We start from the raw sequence: 17,175 nt of genomic DNA, 5'->3' as shown, positions 1-17,175 counted from the left end.
AGCGTATAGTAACTGCACCCTATATGTATTTATATATATATAATTTAGAGTATATGTGTTAGTAATACTTACTCGATATACGGCGCTATTTCAGGCGTATTCTGCAGCACATAGAAATGTGCTCTCTTGAAAAGATCAGGAGAAACTTCAACTGATTTAACGCATGTGACAGGAATTGTCTCCCCATTATCATCATGCTTATCATGTGGAATACCAACAGTACTCTTGATGTATTTTTGGTATTCGCTCAGAAACTCGATTGTTTCTTCCGCAATGTTCTCCTCAGCAATGCACCCTTCTGGATAAGTTTTGTTTCGCACATGCCCTTTGATAACCTTCATACACCTTTCAAAGGGATACATTCAACGAAAGCATGGTGGCCCACATAATTTTATCTCTCTTACAAGGTGCACGGTTAAGTGAACCATGACATCAAAAAATGATGGCGGAAAGTACTTCTCCAGTAGGCACAGTGTAACTATTTTCTCTTCCTGCATCTTATCAAGCTCTTCTACAATGATTTCTTTGCTACAAATTGACTTGAAAAAAAAACAAAGCCTGATTATAGCAGTTCTCATTGGTTCTGGCATGATGGACCGTATTGCAAGGGGCAGAAACTGTTGCATAAGCATGTGATAATCATGTGATTTAAGGCCTTGTAGCTTCCTTTCTTTAAGATTCACCAAACTAGAGAAGTTAGAACAATACCCTAGTGGAGCCTTCAGTTTATACAGTGTTTCAAGAAACATGTCTTTTTCTTGCGCTGATAATGTGAAGCATGCTGCATGCAGTTCTGTATTGTTGCCTTTTGCTTTCGGTTGCAACTCCTTTTTAATCCCTAAAAACTCCAAATCCTTTCTAGCTGCCAATCCGTCTTTTGTCCTACCGGGAATGTTCAGCAACGTCCCGACAATACTTTCTGCCACATTCTTTTCAACATGCATCAAATCAATACAATGTTGGACAGGTAAATACTTCCAATAGCTGAGCCGTTGCTACCATATGTTGAACTTCTTCCAATATGGTTGCGTCGTTGTGTTATCCCTTTTCCTCTTACTCCCACTTAGGGATTCAGATCCCTTTCCCCATTCATTGTTAATGTTTTTGACCTCGTCGTATATCTCTTCCCTGACATAGGCTCTTTAGCGGTTCTCATCTCATATTTTCCGTTGAACGTCTTTGTTTGTTTTCTGAAAGGGTGGTCATGTGATAAATACCTTCTGTGGGCAGCATAACTATGCTTCTTTGTGTGATAAAGTCGAACACACTGAGTGTCGCCCCGACAGACCACACAACCTTTGAATCCACTGTAAGGGCAACCACATAGTGTACCAAGAGCAGGGTAATCATTAATCGTCCATAACACAACTGCACGTAGTGTAAACATTTCTTGTTTATATGCATCATATGTTGGCTCCCCGACCTCAAATAAAGATGCTAGATCGTCAATTAAAGGCTGTAAAACACATCAATATTTTTTCCTGGCACTCCGGATATTAATAAGGAAAGCATGATGAATTTTCTTTTCATACACATCCAAGGTGGAAAGTTGTAAATGACTGCTAAAACAGGCCAGACACTGTGGTTTCTGTTGCCTCTATGTACGTCGACCCCATCAGTGCAAATCCCTAGACGAAGATTTCTTGGATCGCTTCCGATGGTATCGGAGTGCCTGTCATCTATGGCTTTCCATGCTGGTGAATCTGATGGGTGGCGTAAAACACCGGGTTTATTGGTACTCATGGCATGCCATGTTAAATTATCTGTTGTGATCTTTGATTGAAAGAGGCGCTTGAATCGTGGAATAATGGGAAAGTACCACAGTACCTTAGCGGGCGTGTTTATGTAAGTTTTGTTAGTCTTCTCATCCACCTTCCACCTTGACTTGTTACAAACTGCACATGCTTCCAAATCCTTGTAATCCTTATACTAAATAATGTAGTCATTGATACACACATGTATCTTTTCGTATCCTGAGCCCATTGCCTTCATCATCCTTTTGCCCTCATACATATTATTTACCATTTCGTTATCTGCAGGCAGCATCTTTTTCAACAATTTCAGAAGTTCATCAACGAACTTATGAGATATCCCGTGCTTGCTCTTCAATTTGAGTAGTTGTACTAATGCAGACAACTTGGTGAAGTCAAGACATCCTTTATATAGGGGCTTCTCAGCGTCAACAAGTAGTTGTAGAAACTGTTGATACTTCTTGTCGCATTTGAAATTGTCTTTTGTAGCATTTACCATTTCTACAGTTTCACAGGCATCTATTGGAATGTTGGTGTCAACAAACACAGTATTATTATCATAATTAATTGGAATGCAGGTGCAGGAAAACCCAGTATTATCAACATAATTAGTTGGAATGTTGGTGTCGGCTTCTCCATGTTTTATCCAAGTAGTATAATTCTTATCAATTCCAAACCTGTACAAGTGATGTTCTACCTCGTCTACACTAAGAGATACGTGGTTCACACACTGAACACAAGGACATGAAACAGAAATTGGTGGTGATGTCTCCTTGCAATTACGAACTGTAAAATGTAGAAATACCTTCACACCATCTCTATATGCTTTACTGCACATGTCGCCTACTGAGATCCAAAACTTATCCATCTTCCAAGAATTTTTTTATTAACTGTGTCATCAACGATATATATATACTAATTAACGCCAATAAATGTAACTGACTAAAAGCAAGAATATTTGGTACTCACCTGAGATTAATGAAGCTGTTTGGTAGGATTGAGATTGATGAGAGTTCAATAAATACACTAGCAGATCATTTATTAGGGTTTGGTGAGATTGTGAGATTTTATTTGGTCAATGCTAATTGATTTGGGAGTCTTCCAGAAGATAACTCGATTAATTGGCGGGTAAAAATGAAAATTTTAAACTTCTAAATTTTGTTATATAAATATTAGAAGAGGTTCTATTACGTTCTCAGGGTGTAGCTCAAACGGTTGAGGCGCTTGTGATTAAACATAGATTGCAAATATCGCGGGTTCGAAACTCAGGAGGGAACATATTTTTATTGATTTTTGATAATAACCTCTTTTTAATGACATATTATAATAATCTCTTTTTAATGAAGTAAATACACTGTGACTTTGGAAACACTCAAACTAAACTACGGAAACACTCAAACTAAACTACTCATTAATCCTTTAAATGCGTCCAGAAACATAAAAATACATCATAATAGCTGGTCTAAAATCATAACAAAGTTTCTTAGCTTTTAATTAAAAAACTAATTAAAAGCCCTAAAAACAACAAGAAGCAAATAAAATACAATATCTTCACTTTTTTTCTGATTCAATCCTTGAAGCTACACTCCTTGCAAGTTGATCCTCTAATGACTTATTTGCCCTTATCAAGATAGGAATTATGTCTGTACATCTTGTGCACACATCAGATTTTGTGGACGAAACACAATAAGACCATATAAAGAAATCACATTTTTTGCCCTAAGTTGAAAAAAATATAGGGTTTATGGTCAACAATTGTAGATGAATTCCAACTTTATTTGCAATTTCACTAACCTGAGATGCACAATTGTAGAACCTCCGACCTGGATTTTTGGTGGTGCTTGATGTTCTTTGAATGGCTTCTTAACTACAAAAACAATAAACCTGAGATCGATTGCTTCTGTTACTGGATGTGGTGGTCCTCGATGAGATTTCTTCCATGGTGAAAAAAGAGTTTTTATTGAAAACAAAACTAGATGTATAAGTATATATAGGAGGGTTTAGAAAGGAGTTGTTGTACACATGCGTGTTACTATCATTTTAGGATATTTAATTATTTATATATGACATATTATATGTCTTTGTACAGTAGCGGGTTGCAAGCGTAATAGACTCTTTTGAACAATTATATAACATATTTTAACCTAATTGATTACACCATTTTTAACAAAGAAAGATGAGAACCATTAATCCATATTTACCATTCATCAAAAGATGCATCACAAAAAGTACCATTAATTACAATACATAAAACATGTTAAGAAAGCATTTTAAGATAATATATATTTACCATTCATCAAAAGATGCCATACAAAAAGTACCATTAATTACAATACATCACAAAAAAACCAAGACCATCACTCCGCCTTGTCCACAGTCTCCGCCCCCATCTCCTTAAAACTCATGTTGGCTGACACCGTAGTTATGGTGTCAACCAGGGTCTCACACACTGAGTCGTAGCATTCAGACTATTGTTGCTGATAATCAGCAACCATTGCTCGAAACTCATTGTCGTCTTCCCACAACATGAGGTTACAGTAGTGTAAGATCTTTGTTTTTTTGGCTGCGAGTGTAGCCCTAATCGCTTCGACTTTCTTCAACAAAGAGTCGTCTTTCTCTTTCTGAAAGTCCATCATTTTTTTCACTATGGCCTTCACTGTTTTCTCAGAAGAATTCATTTGTATTATCTTTCTGAAACTGTTAGTGTGATTGAATAACCAAACTTAATGTAGTTAAGTTTGATTTGTAGTAAGATATAGTAAGATCTAGTAAGATATAGCTTAACTTTAATGTAGGCTATCATTACCATAATATTTTTCCCGGCATTTTTGACATGTGAGTATAATTGTGATCAATTAATTCTGACAGGTGATATAAATGCAAGTAATCTCTAGATTAAGCAAAAACACATGAGACAAGTTGGTGCGTTTCTCAAGCGTGGGACACCCTTTTGTTTTTTATAGTTACTATTCGTCCGGAGCTTTTCCCAAGCTTATGACACCCTTTTGTTTTTTTATTACAGAGTTACTATTCGTCTGTGTGCGTTTCCCATGCGTGAGACACCCTTTTGTTTTGTCTGTGAGCCTTTTGGTTATATATACCTACACCACATTTGTGAAACTCATATACCTACAAAATTTTAAATAATTTTTTAGTTAATAATGGATTGCTCGTCATCATCATCATCATCATCATCATCTAGATCCTACAAGGCTGCCCTCAGAAGGCGAATTGAGGCTCAAATCGAGATAGATAAAACTTGTCGGTAAACTCTTACTGAAGCATTTGTAAAGACTAGCAGCAGCTTGGATGCCAGGGATCTCATTACGAAAGTTCTTACTCGGATGCCCGCTAGTTGTATCCGAGATCTTGCTGTTTTGTTTATGGTTGATGTAGGACGGAGAGAGCTTGACGAGTTAAAACTTTTGGGCAAAACAATTCTTGAATTGAATTGCTCAATGGAATTGAAGTTGAAGTTTCTTATGTCACTCAGAGATTAGTATGTGATGGTGTTTCATGGTGTGTTTTTATGTGTGTCACCCAGAGATTAGTAGTAATAAAATTTGTATGTTTGTGATGGTGTGTTTACATGTGTGTTTTGGTAATAATAAAATTTTTATGTTTTTGTTAAAACATTGATTCAACATGTAACTATTATCTTAAAGTGCATTACAAACTGATAATAGACGACTAGAGATCTCCATAAGTCCAAATCATAACAAGTATCTTGAAGTACATAGCAGTCAGTTTTGAAATCATTCAAATTGTTTGTTGCCTTTTCTTAAGTTCATCAATCAACTCTTCTCCGGTTAAACGAGTGTCGTCATTTTCATGGAATAGCAATGCATTCTTGATAACAGTATTTCTGTGTCGGTTTATATCCGAGAGGAGGATTTTACACAAATACTTTGACCTCAACCATTTTAGCTGTCTTTGTTGTATAGGGCCTTCCTTTTTGAGATTACACCCCCATGGTCTCTTCCCATCATATTTCTCCATGTGTCTCATAGCAAAAATACCACAATCTATTCCATTACTTGTTGTTCTCCATGCCATCTTCAATCTATTGATTGTTGCTTCTTGGATTTGCTGAGCAATGGGGTGTTTGATTGTTTTAAGATACATGCAAAATACGTTTCTCTACACAAAATATAAAGCAATTTAAGTATTTTGACAATTTTTATAACATGTATGTATGTTTTTTGGGTTAAAGGTATATATGTTTACCAGTATATCAAGAGTCTTTCCGTATCTTTCTTCAAATTTCTTTCTAATTGCTTTTGATTTCTCTTCTAAGCTTTTAAACTTTGCATCAGCTGGTATTTCTTGATTTGCACTATTGTCAAGTAAACTATCACTCCTGTTTGAAGATTGAAGGTAACCACAAAGAAATGATCGCGTTGTAGAATTGGCACGAGCACTATAGCAACCTCATTGAGTGATAGAATTCCACTCCTTGCCATTTGTGTTTCGATGTTGTCTGAAAACACATCCAGACTTTCTTTGTCTGTGTAACCCCTTGACTCAGCATAATGGTCACTTGTCTGTATAATAATTAAAATGCAGATGATTAAAGCGTTTATTGTGCGTTTTCTAATTGTACAAACAAAATAGATTAATTTGTACCATCACAGTGCTTGTAGCAAAGAATCTGAACGGTGATGCTGCAGTTTTTTTCTTTTCTTCATAGTTCATTACTTCAACGAATGCATCCATTGAATTGGTGGCTATATAAATACCAGGACAGAAGCTTTGAAAGACCACCTTGAACGATTCTGTGTGAGCGGACTTGTAGATCTCCTCCCAAATGTCTCCAAGACAAAAAAAATATATACTCTGAAAGTATTTTTTTCATCTTCTGTGACACTAGCGGATACGTCAACCTCTCTCAGAAGATATGGAGAGTTCAGTGTAATGAGGCTATCACTTGTTGTCAATCCGGTGTCAACTGTTAAACATAAAACAGCTCACTTTAAATTTGACTTAAAATAATTGTAACTATAATTAAATACCTTCAACCCCTTTTGGTTTTTATTTATAATTAAATACCCTCTTTTAATGTCGCAAGCACTGTATTAACAACTTCATCAATATCTGCGCATGAGACATTGTTTTCTTGACCTGCATCACCTGCATCATTTTTTACGACAGCCAAAGATGTAATATGTTCAACTGTGATTATAATTAAGCTGGTACATATATGATATACCTTTTTGAGCATCCACTGGACCACCAACACCAACATCTGAATCAACTGCATCACACAGATGTAATAAGTTTAAAATAACAGCATAAGTGTTTTAAGAGCATTTTAATTATACTAATAATTAATTTAGCCCAAATACCTTTTAGAGCAGCCACTGGACCACCAACACCAACATCTGAATCTTGTGTTTTAGGGACCACATTATTAGTGAATCTGTTTTCCCATTCACAACATCAAGCAAAGATATTCTCATTTGATGGATGTCTATCTTTTCCTTGACGGACCAACTCGTTGATCTCGGAGCAAATTTTATCAAATTTCTTCAACTTGTTATCCATTGCCTTATTCCAAGACTGTAAAAAAAAAATATAGTTATTGTTAATTCAAAAACATTTTCAATTTATCCCAGCCAGTTGTAATGGAGTTAAATAATAGTCAACAAGCACGATAGTTATTTGCAAACTTAAAGGTGAATAATCGCTTACATAATCATCCAAATCTTGTTCAGCTGTTTGATCGACATTATGTGTTTCAGATGCACTTTGACCATCTGTTTTTTAATTACATATAATGTTGTATTACATAAAATGCATGTAGAGATAAGAGATATGAGAGTTTTTTAGAAGAAAATAACAAGTTTAATACCATGTTCTTGTTTCTCCTCAGCTGCAGTGTTTTCTTCAACTTCGGGCTTACCGGCAACACTAACCGTCACAGCAGCAGTAGCAGCAGCAGCCGCATCAATCCCTTTCCCGTCAACACTAAACGTCACAGTAGCAGCAACCTCAGTAGCATCTTCTTCTAAGGGAGGACCATTATTCTCCAAGTATTTTTCCATCTTATTAAGAGTAGTTGTTGTTATGTAGTTGACTGCAGGCGTTGTGACGGGAGTCCCAAATGGACCATATTTTTTCTGGTATTCATGCGTGTAAAGCATCACAAGGAAGATGATCGGACCGTTGTATTAAACGTCAATACCACTCCATTCTTCCTTTGTCGTTTTCAAGTTTTCAATAACATAGCTGCACCATTCCATATTTGGAATATTCGAGGTTTTATCAATTGCGACGATGTATCGTTGATTGACTGTTGTTGATTTTGTCACAAATCCTATACAGGTGTTGACCAACACAAGAAAATTTGTCACACCCCCATATTAGGCCTAGGAGCGTGACCCAACAGTTGGTATCGTAATTATAAATAAATCAGAGTTGCGTTAGTTTGCAGAAGACTTATAAAACTTTAAGGATCAAAAATGTAAAACATATATATATATATATTCAAAAAGACGGGATTATAAAATACCCGTTAAGTTGTTTACAAAACATTACTTGTTATATTTACAAACCACCATATATTAAGTTTACAAAATAAATCCGAGCCATCGGATGTTCAAAGCACTTCGTTACTCCAAGTGCTAAACTTGTTCACCTGCAAAATGTAGGAAAATACGTCAGCAACGAATGCTGGTGAACACGCTGACGTAAAAATATTTTCTTTTACTTTATTACCCCTCGAGACTATGCCTGCCTCGGCCCATCGTGGCTTAGGAATAACAAAGTCAAATAACACATTATAAACTAGAGCCTCTACTCTAGGTCACCTCAGCAAACACCGCAGCGTTCGACTTAGTTAAGTACCCATAAATATACACATAAGGTCGTACTCCCTGCAGGGGAGCGTCCTATGACCAAGGGTGGTGTGACGTGCCCATTTATCGCATAATACCACCTATGTAAGGATCCAGACATACGTATACCACAGCCTGAGGGCTAGGTTCATACCCTTAGTTATAACGGTTTTAAGAGCACATAGTTACTTGTAAACAATTTCATATAACAACTTTGACTATTTGAAAACAAGTTTAAAAGTTGGGGGGCGTATTCACCTTATCGCTTTAGGATCGGCTTCACTCACCGTCCAAGGGTCTTTCCCTTCTTTATCTCGCACCTATAGTACGAGTATAAATATTTGTTAGTCGGATACACGATCCGGCTTAAGACCTTTAGTCTTATTTTATATCTCAACCTCGATGAACCTTTAGTTCATTTTCTTTTACTTGAAAACCTTTAGTTTAAAAGTAAATTATAAACCTTTAGTTTATATAGAAACCCGACGTTTCTTCTTCTCTAAGAAACGTAATCATTTTCTTTTTATTATTTAAGAATACTCATTATTCATTAAATAATATTTTCATAACAAAGAATATAATCATATATACTTACACACATATATATGTATTCACAATATTCTATATTCATTCTTTCATTCATTTCTTTGTTATGTTTTCTTTTCTTTTATCGATGTATCGAATATAACCTCAACTTAAGGCTTAAGCCTTAAATATAATATTAAATTATATTGAATTTGTCGTTACGCCTAACCTTGTTGCGTTTAGAAACCCTAGGGACTCGAGCAGCACTCCAACGCCGCTTCTTTTCTCGATCAATTCTTTTCTCGATACGCAAATCGACGAAGGCCAATCTTCAACACACGATGGCACGCTTATCGAGACTCATCGCCATTACAACAAACACCTTCTTGGTATATGGGTGGAGGGTGGCACGCACTTCGAGGAAACGTTGTACACAAACGAGGGATCGGGGCACGCTTAACGAGATATTATGGCACGTTTATCGAGGTGGATCGAGTATACAATTGTCGGGATTTAGAGAGAAAGGTAAGCTGAGTTTGGATGTGAGAAAATGAAATCCCGGACCTTGCTATTTATAGACAAATATTGGGCTCCCATCGTGCTATGCGATGGGTCCCTGGACAGACCTGTCGGGTACCGCGATATAGGCCTGTCGAGTCACAGGGTAGGTCTGCCACGTGGTGACACGTGGCAGCCGTTGCGCCACGTGGCGACACGTGTCAGCAGTGTTGCCACGTGGTGGCACGTGGCTGCAGGTGATGCCACTGTGTGCCACGTGGCACACGTGTCACTCTGTGTCAGAAGCTCCATCACGTATCGCGATGGGTCTCTCTAATGATCCATCGCGTAGCGCGATGGGTCGGAAAATCAGAATTTTCATTTTTAACCCTCAAGTTTGGAATTTGGCAATATTAGTCCCTTAACTTTGTAAAGTTTATATTTTGAACTCGAAATTTTCACGATGTTACAAAATTAATCTTAAACAGTTCACCAACTCCTTGATCCGCGGCCAGTTTGTCTTTCACATGCTTTATACTTATTCTTGCATTTTTCGGGAATTGATTTTTGAACAAATCTATAGTATCATCTTCCCCCAATCTTGGTCTACTCTTGCCTAAAACAGAAATCTTATCCATTGGTATCCCCAACACTTCATGTACTTTTTGTGGTGTTATTTTAATAACACCGCTCCCAATGTTAAATTCATTTAAACGGTTATTATAGTTCATGAGCAACCAATATCCCAAAGTTGTTGGAGTTTGGGTTACTTGAAGTCTTAACATTGACCCGAAACCCATTTCTTCTACACAAGTTTTTTGGGCAATGGTCATTGCCTTTACTGCATCAACAATATTAATAGGTGCACACCTATTCATCAATTTTTTGTCTACAAATTCAACAAAAGGTTGTCCCCTCTCGGCTGGCTTCTTTTCTTTAATGTCTCTCTTTTTCGGACGCTGAAAGTCCGGGCCAGAGGTACTGTGTTCCACCTGTTTCCGCTTTGACAACAACCTGTCGATTTTTATGTCAAGGTCTGAATCAGAGTCTGCTTCCACAACATGTTTTGTTTTCCCCACCGGAGCAACTTTTTTAGTCTTCCTTTTATCAATCTTGTTTTTTTGACAACTGAATCACATAAATACAATAAAACACGAGGGTAGGGGATAACAACACGAATCACAATGAAACAGAAAACTCTTATAAAACATCACAATGATAAATTCTCATACCAAAGCCATAACACGCTAATCATACACATATAACATGCTTTAATATTATACATAGATTTAAAAAAACAAGGATATGTATTACAATAACAACACGCTTATCAAACGCATTAATACATAAGAAGATTCAAACAAATGTTTACATTTTAAGATTAAGTAAACCTAAAACGCTAAAAAAATCATAAAGTAACACCTGTTCCATCTTCATTCTGAGACCTATAGTGCTTTTGCTTCATCCTTGGTTCCGTTCCAGAAGTAGATGAGTTAGGGTTCTTCATTTTGGTTCCGTTCCAGAATAATTAAACCACTCGAGCTTGTGCTTGTGCTTGGCTTCACAGTAGAAACGAATCGTCGACGGTTTTTAGGAATATTGACTTACGAGGTTGAAATTTGGGAATACTTATCGTCGTTCCAGAAGTAGATGAGTGACTTACGAGGGTAATCATTTGACCCTTTTAAAATAAGGCGCGTGCTTTTAAATTTTAATCGTACGGTTAGTATTGTATAGTAGCAATATATATATATATATATATATATATATATAATATTAGTGGGTGGTGGTGGGTTCAGGTGGTCATGATGGTGGTGGACGGTGGCGGAGGTGCGGTGGTTTGTGGTGGCGGTTGTGTGGTGGTGGGTGGTGGGCAGTGGGCAGTGGGAGGTGGTGGCGGAGGTCGGTGGTGGTGGTGGTGGTGGGTGGGTGGTGGTGGGTAGTGGGTGGTGGTGGTGGATGGGTATAAATAAATGTATATATATTTATATATAATATTAGTGGGTGGTGGTGGTGTGGTGGGTGGTTGTGGTGGGTGGTAGTGGAGTGTGGTTAGTGGTTGGTGCTAGGGGTCGTTGTGGCGAATGTGGGCGGTGGATGGTGGTAGTAGGTGGTGTGTAGTATGATTGCGGATATGTAATACATGAGACAATGACGGTGCTATCCCGTATGATGACCATGATGATTGACCCAATTATGACGAGACGATGCTATATAACTACCTGGGTTGGTGGTGGTTATAATATTGATGCTGCTAACCTATATATACGGTTTGCTTACGCTAACCATATGATGGCGACTGTAGCTCGTACGACGAGCATGACATCTATGATGATGATCACACATATATATGATGAGGACCAATTATATGTACCTATATGACAATACGCCACACAGGCGCGCGCACACACACACACACACATATATATATATGTTGATGATGGTGACACCGATGTTTAATGACATGTAACCCGTATGATCGACGACGACCATGATAACGTATACGATGGTCATACTGATGGTAGCATGTACGACTGATGATGTCGTTTGATGACGACAACAATTCATAAGATGGTGCCGACAGTGATCAGTAATATTGGGCGTTTTGTTTACGATAACCCATACGATGCTGACTACATCCCGTACATGACAATCGGATGATGCTGATGATGATGATGGAGATGTGTGACGATGACGACGACACTGATAGCGAGATATATGTTACCCGTATGATCAACGCCGACTACGATAGCCTATACAATGACCACGTTGATTACCCGCACGTCTGATGATGATACCGTTTCATGGTGACCGTGATCGATGATTATGATGATGATAACCACTATAATACATGATAACGATGATAACTTTATGATGTTGATCATCATCATAACACATATGGTGATGATGATAACCTAGAAGATGATAATGATACAAAACTACATATGATAATGATAACACTAGAATGTTATGAGCCTCTCTATTACGAAGTTGTAAATCTTATCCAGAAAATCTTACTAACGGTTAAGATAATACTTCAATAATGGATAAAATTTTAAATTTATTTAAAAATTACGATTTATTAAACGAACTCAACTTTTAATGAAATTTAATACCGGAATGTTAGTAAAAAAAACTAAAAGTAAATGTTTTTATACTATTTTTAAAAAGTTATAAAACAAAAACCAAAACATATATATAATTAAATGTGTATAAATAAATAAAACCAAAGTTCAAAACCCTTTTAACTTCAAAACCCTAAATCGACATCTACTTCGCTTTACTGTAATTCTTAGACATCGTTTATCCTGGTAAGAACATAAAAATGCCACGTCTCAATAATGGAGTTAAGTTCCTGGTAGATATCGACAGCGATTCCATGAGTATGATGGTATGTTAATGTTATCTGGTTAATTTTTTTTATGAAACATTTTACAGTTTTGCAACATATACATTCTAAGAACATTTTTTGTGTTACTTATAGCTCATTCCTAAAGCTGTTCAACCAATGTTTGCTGACATAAAATTGAATACCGGCTGTTGTTTGATTTATGATCAAAGTGGTAGAACTTTTTCTGTTGTTATAATCAAAGTACTTGATGACTTTTATTTTGGAACCGGTTGGACTGAATTAATCAGAGAATGTTGTATAGAAGCTGGAACATATGTTGTTTTTGAGCTTAAATCAAGATCTATGTTGAATATGTTTACTTTCAAAAGAAATGTAAATGATCAATCCGGTACTATGATATGTATTCCAGTCAGAAACCGACACGTCCATTACTTGTTAAGTTTTAATTTCTGTTTTTAATGATTGTTTTCAAATTCAAATGTCTTTTAATTAACATGTTTAATAGGATTTCCCTGAGTGGTACGTGATTCAAGAATTTGGTGACAATTACATGAATTCGCTTTTCGAGCTTATTGCTCCAGATAGATATATGTTTAAAGTTTCATGTCTTTGAGATGGAATGGGTTGTAGGCTAGAGGATGGATGGATTGAGGTTTTTAAACAAACCACTTGAAAGGTGGTTCGTTTGTTGTGTTTGAAATCATATTAGATAAGACATTTCATATTAATGTCTTTCATGAAGATGGCATAGAATTTATCCTTCCTGGTCCAAATCAGTTGTTTCTCAACTATCAATTAAGCAATCAAAGTAGTTCCTCCCAAAACCCAATTCATCTTGATGAGCAAGATGTTGACTCTAAAATCGTCTTCCACATGAACGTCACCACGAAATTGGTAAATTGAATTTTTAAATTTCTTTTTTATTTACAAGTATATTTGAAATTTTCTTTTCACAACGTCTTCCGCGTCACATTACCACCAAGATTGATGCCTATGATGGAATGCCAATCACTTTGGTCAATCCCGAAGGTCGTAAAAGAAAAATGAGACTTCATGGTGAACTGTCGGACCTGAAATTCAGATATTGGTTACCAAAATGGAAAAATTTCAAGGTGGAAAATGAAATACAGATTGGTGATAAGTGCAAATTTGAATATGACTTCAATGAAGCTACTTTGTTAGTTTCAAAAGTTGATTAGTGATTTGGTGATGTTTGGAACATTTGGGAAATAATTGGTGATGTGTTTGGTGAATTTTGGAACATTTGTGATTTGGTTGGTTATTTGTATATGTATGGTTGTATTGATACACTTTTTAGTTTATTGTGTTGAATGTTGGTTGGTTAGCTTTTAAATGCTTTAATTTTATAGTTTCTTGTATCATCTATTTTGTTATTCACTCTTATTTGTTTCATGAAATGTATTGTAATGGTGCCTTTTGAATGAAAACTTTTAATGAATGGTAATTATGGTTAAATCTAAAAATAAAACAAAAAACACTTTTTAAAAAACACTATTACGCTTGTAACACGCTAATGTACATAAACATATATAAATATCCTAATACGCAATACACGCTTATCCAACCATCTTCTAGCAAAGTGCCTATTTTCAGCCACAGGTTCTCTGCCAATAATCTATTGGTTCTTAATTAAAAGGGAGGAAAAACTCAAAAAGCTCCAAAATATTGGCTCCAAATATTCAAAAACTCCAAATTACATTTAACACTCCAAAAATCAAATTACACTCCAAATTATTAAAAATTTTCCACTCCACAAATCAGCCGACAGTGATTTATAATCCAAATTACACTCCAAATTATTAAAAAACAATCGAAGATGAAGCTTATAGATGAAAGAATCGAAGAAGAACATGTTTTATACTCCGATGAGGAAGCCAACGACGACGACGATGCTCAATCAGACGACACTGAAGGCTACTCCAGCGAGGAAGCCAACGACGACGACGGTCAACCAGACGATGATATAGGGACGATGGTTATCGAACCCGTCAACAGTTTGGAGGCTATCGAACCCATCAACAGTTTTGCTACTACGAAAGAACCTACAAGGGGGTTGACAAGGTTACCTAAGCTGCGTACCCAATATGCAAACTCTGGTGGTGTCAGACTGACCGTGGAGTTTGATAATCTAGGTAGCTTCACTGGCCAAAACAGATCAAAGTTTGCAAGTTTTGTAGGGGATGTTTTAAGGGAAATAGTTGGCTTGAGACATTTAAGTTGGAGGGAGGTCACAAAGGAGCTTAGAGATAAACTGTGGGAACAAATAACGGTTATTCTTTATTTTTATTTGTGCATTTTATATTTTGAGATGTAATTTACCTTTACTGTATTATATTATGCAAAAATATTTTGAGATTGAGGCGTGTCACTGGCCTTTTGTGATGAATCGGCTCGGACACCTTCTTCGGGATTTCAGAAGAAAAATGTACGCCAAATACATTATGCCAAATATCGGTAAACCTCTGAAGCTGAAGGCGATACCCAAGGGACACAGGACGATGATCAGGCAAGAAGACTGGGATCGCTTCATTGAGTACACACAATCAGAGAAGTTTCATTTATAAATCCTCTACTCTGCAAACGTAGATTGATCGACTATATATGGTTTATGTTTTTTGTTTAAATATAATGAAATGATTATAATGTGTCGTTGAAGAAAAAATCGGCTTCATCAAAGGGAGCTCGAGCAAAGAATGTTTTTGATCATCACATGGGACAAGGGGGTTATACCTACCTTCGAGAGAAACTGGTAATCATCGTCAGCTGCTTTCTCTCTAGTTCAATGATTTGTTGGTTATGTGTCTAACGCATGACCGTCAGCTGCTTTCTCTTGAATATTTTACAAGGTCAAAAGGAAGGAAATTGGACCGGATGAGATCCCCGGCCGTGCATTAATGTGGATGAAAGGAAGGGAGGACAAAGATGGTGCGTACAAGAATGCTGTTGTCGAAGGCGTGGCAACCAAATTAGTATGTTTAGTATTAAACTTTTTAAATCATGTTAAAGTCAATTCATTGCCTTATATTGGTGTCAAAAAAACTTGAGTCTGATAACTTGTCTCAACACTTGATGTGGATACATAAGCGTGTTACAAGTGTATTAGAATATTTGTTTTCTTGCAGGCTCAGCATGAGGAGCAGATCGCCTCCGGAGCCCTGGCACTTGAACCGTGCACAGATGCCGTCACCTTAGTGCTTGGCAAAGAGAAAGGTGGGTTTTTAAAAGGGATTGGGTACAGATTGACAACAGGTAAATATTGGGGTGTGAGTCGGGTAAAAGGCTCGTTTAAGCAACGGATTGCCCAACTTGAGTATGAGGCGGTGCAGAAAGATGAAGTGGTGAACAGGTTGACGACTCTACTTGAATCCACGAATGCTATGCTAGCAACCCGTGAGAAGGAACAGTTAGCATTTGAGGCCAGGTTCAGACATCTCGAAGGATTGTTGCCGCAAATGTCGACAAGTCAAGTAAGTGACATATGCTACATATTAATTAATGCATTCGACGTACATAATTGGCACTGTTTTTGTCACAATTCGTAGGTAAATCCTGTTCCCAACCAGGTTGGTTCTAACCAAAGTACTAGTGCTGTGGCGCAAAAGAAAATGCCAACACCAGTAAGTATTTGACAGTTTCTTTGTTTTTTACAACTTTCCATGTCATTTTTCATTTTCCATAACCTAATAAATTGATTTGTAGGCCAGTTCTGTGGGAAACATCTTAACCTCAGGTGAGGATGTGGAACAAGAATCCGCTTCTCATGTAAGCATTTGACAGTTTGATTAATTTGTTTTAATAATTAACTTTCCATGTGAATGTGCTGATTTTGCATAAGTTAATTGTAGCCCAAGTCTGCGGATAAAATAGTTGTCGAAACGGTACCCGCTCCCCATATCGTGACATCAGTAAGTATTTGACAATTTCAGTACTTTTTATAATTCGTTTCCAATGTGAGTGTGCTCATTTTCTATTACCGAATTGCAGGCCAAGTCTGTGGAAAAAAGTGTTGACCAAACGGTACCCGCTCCCCATATCGCGACATCAGTAAGTATTTGACAATTTCAGTACTTTTTATAATTCGTTTCCAATGTGAGTGTGCTCATTTCTATTTACCGAATTGCAGGCCAAGTCTGTGGAAAAAAGTGTTGACCAAACGGTAGTCGATCCCCATAGCCCGACATCAGTAAGTATT

The sequence above is a fragment of the Bidens hawaiensis genome, unplaced genomic scaffold, assembly GCF_021521415.1.
Source record: "Bidens hawaiensis isolate Kalapana, Puna unplaced genomic scaffold, B.hawaiensis_p1.1 tig00001721_1, whole genome shotgun sequence".
In the NCBI taxonomy this organism is placed as follows: domain Eukaryota; kingdom Viridiplantae; phylum Streptophyta; class Magnoliopsida; order Asterales; family Asteraceae; genus Bidens; species Bidens hawaiensis.
Note: the sequence above shows the minus strand (reverse complement) of the source record.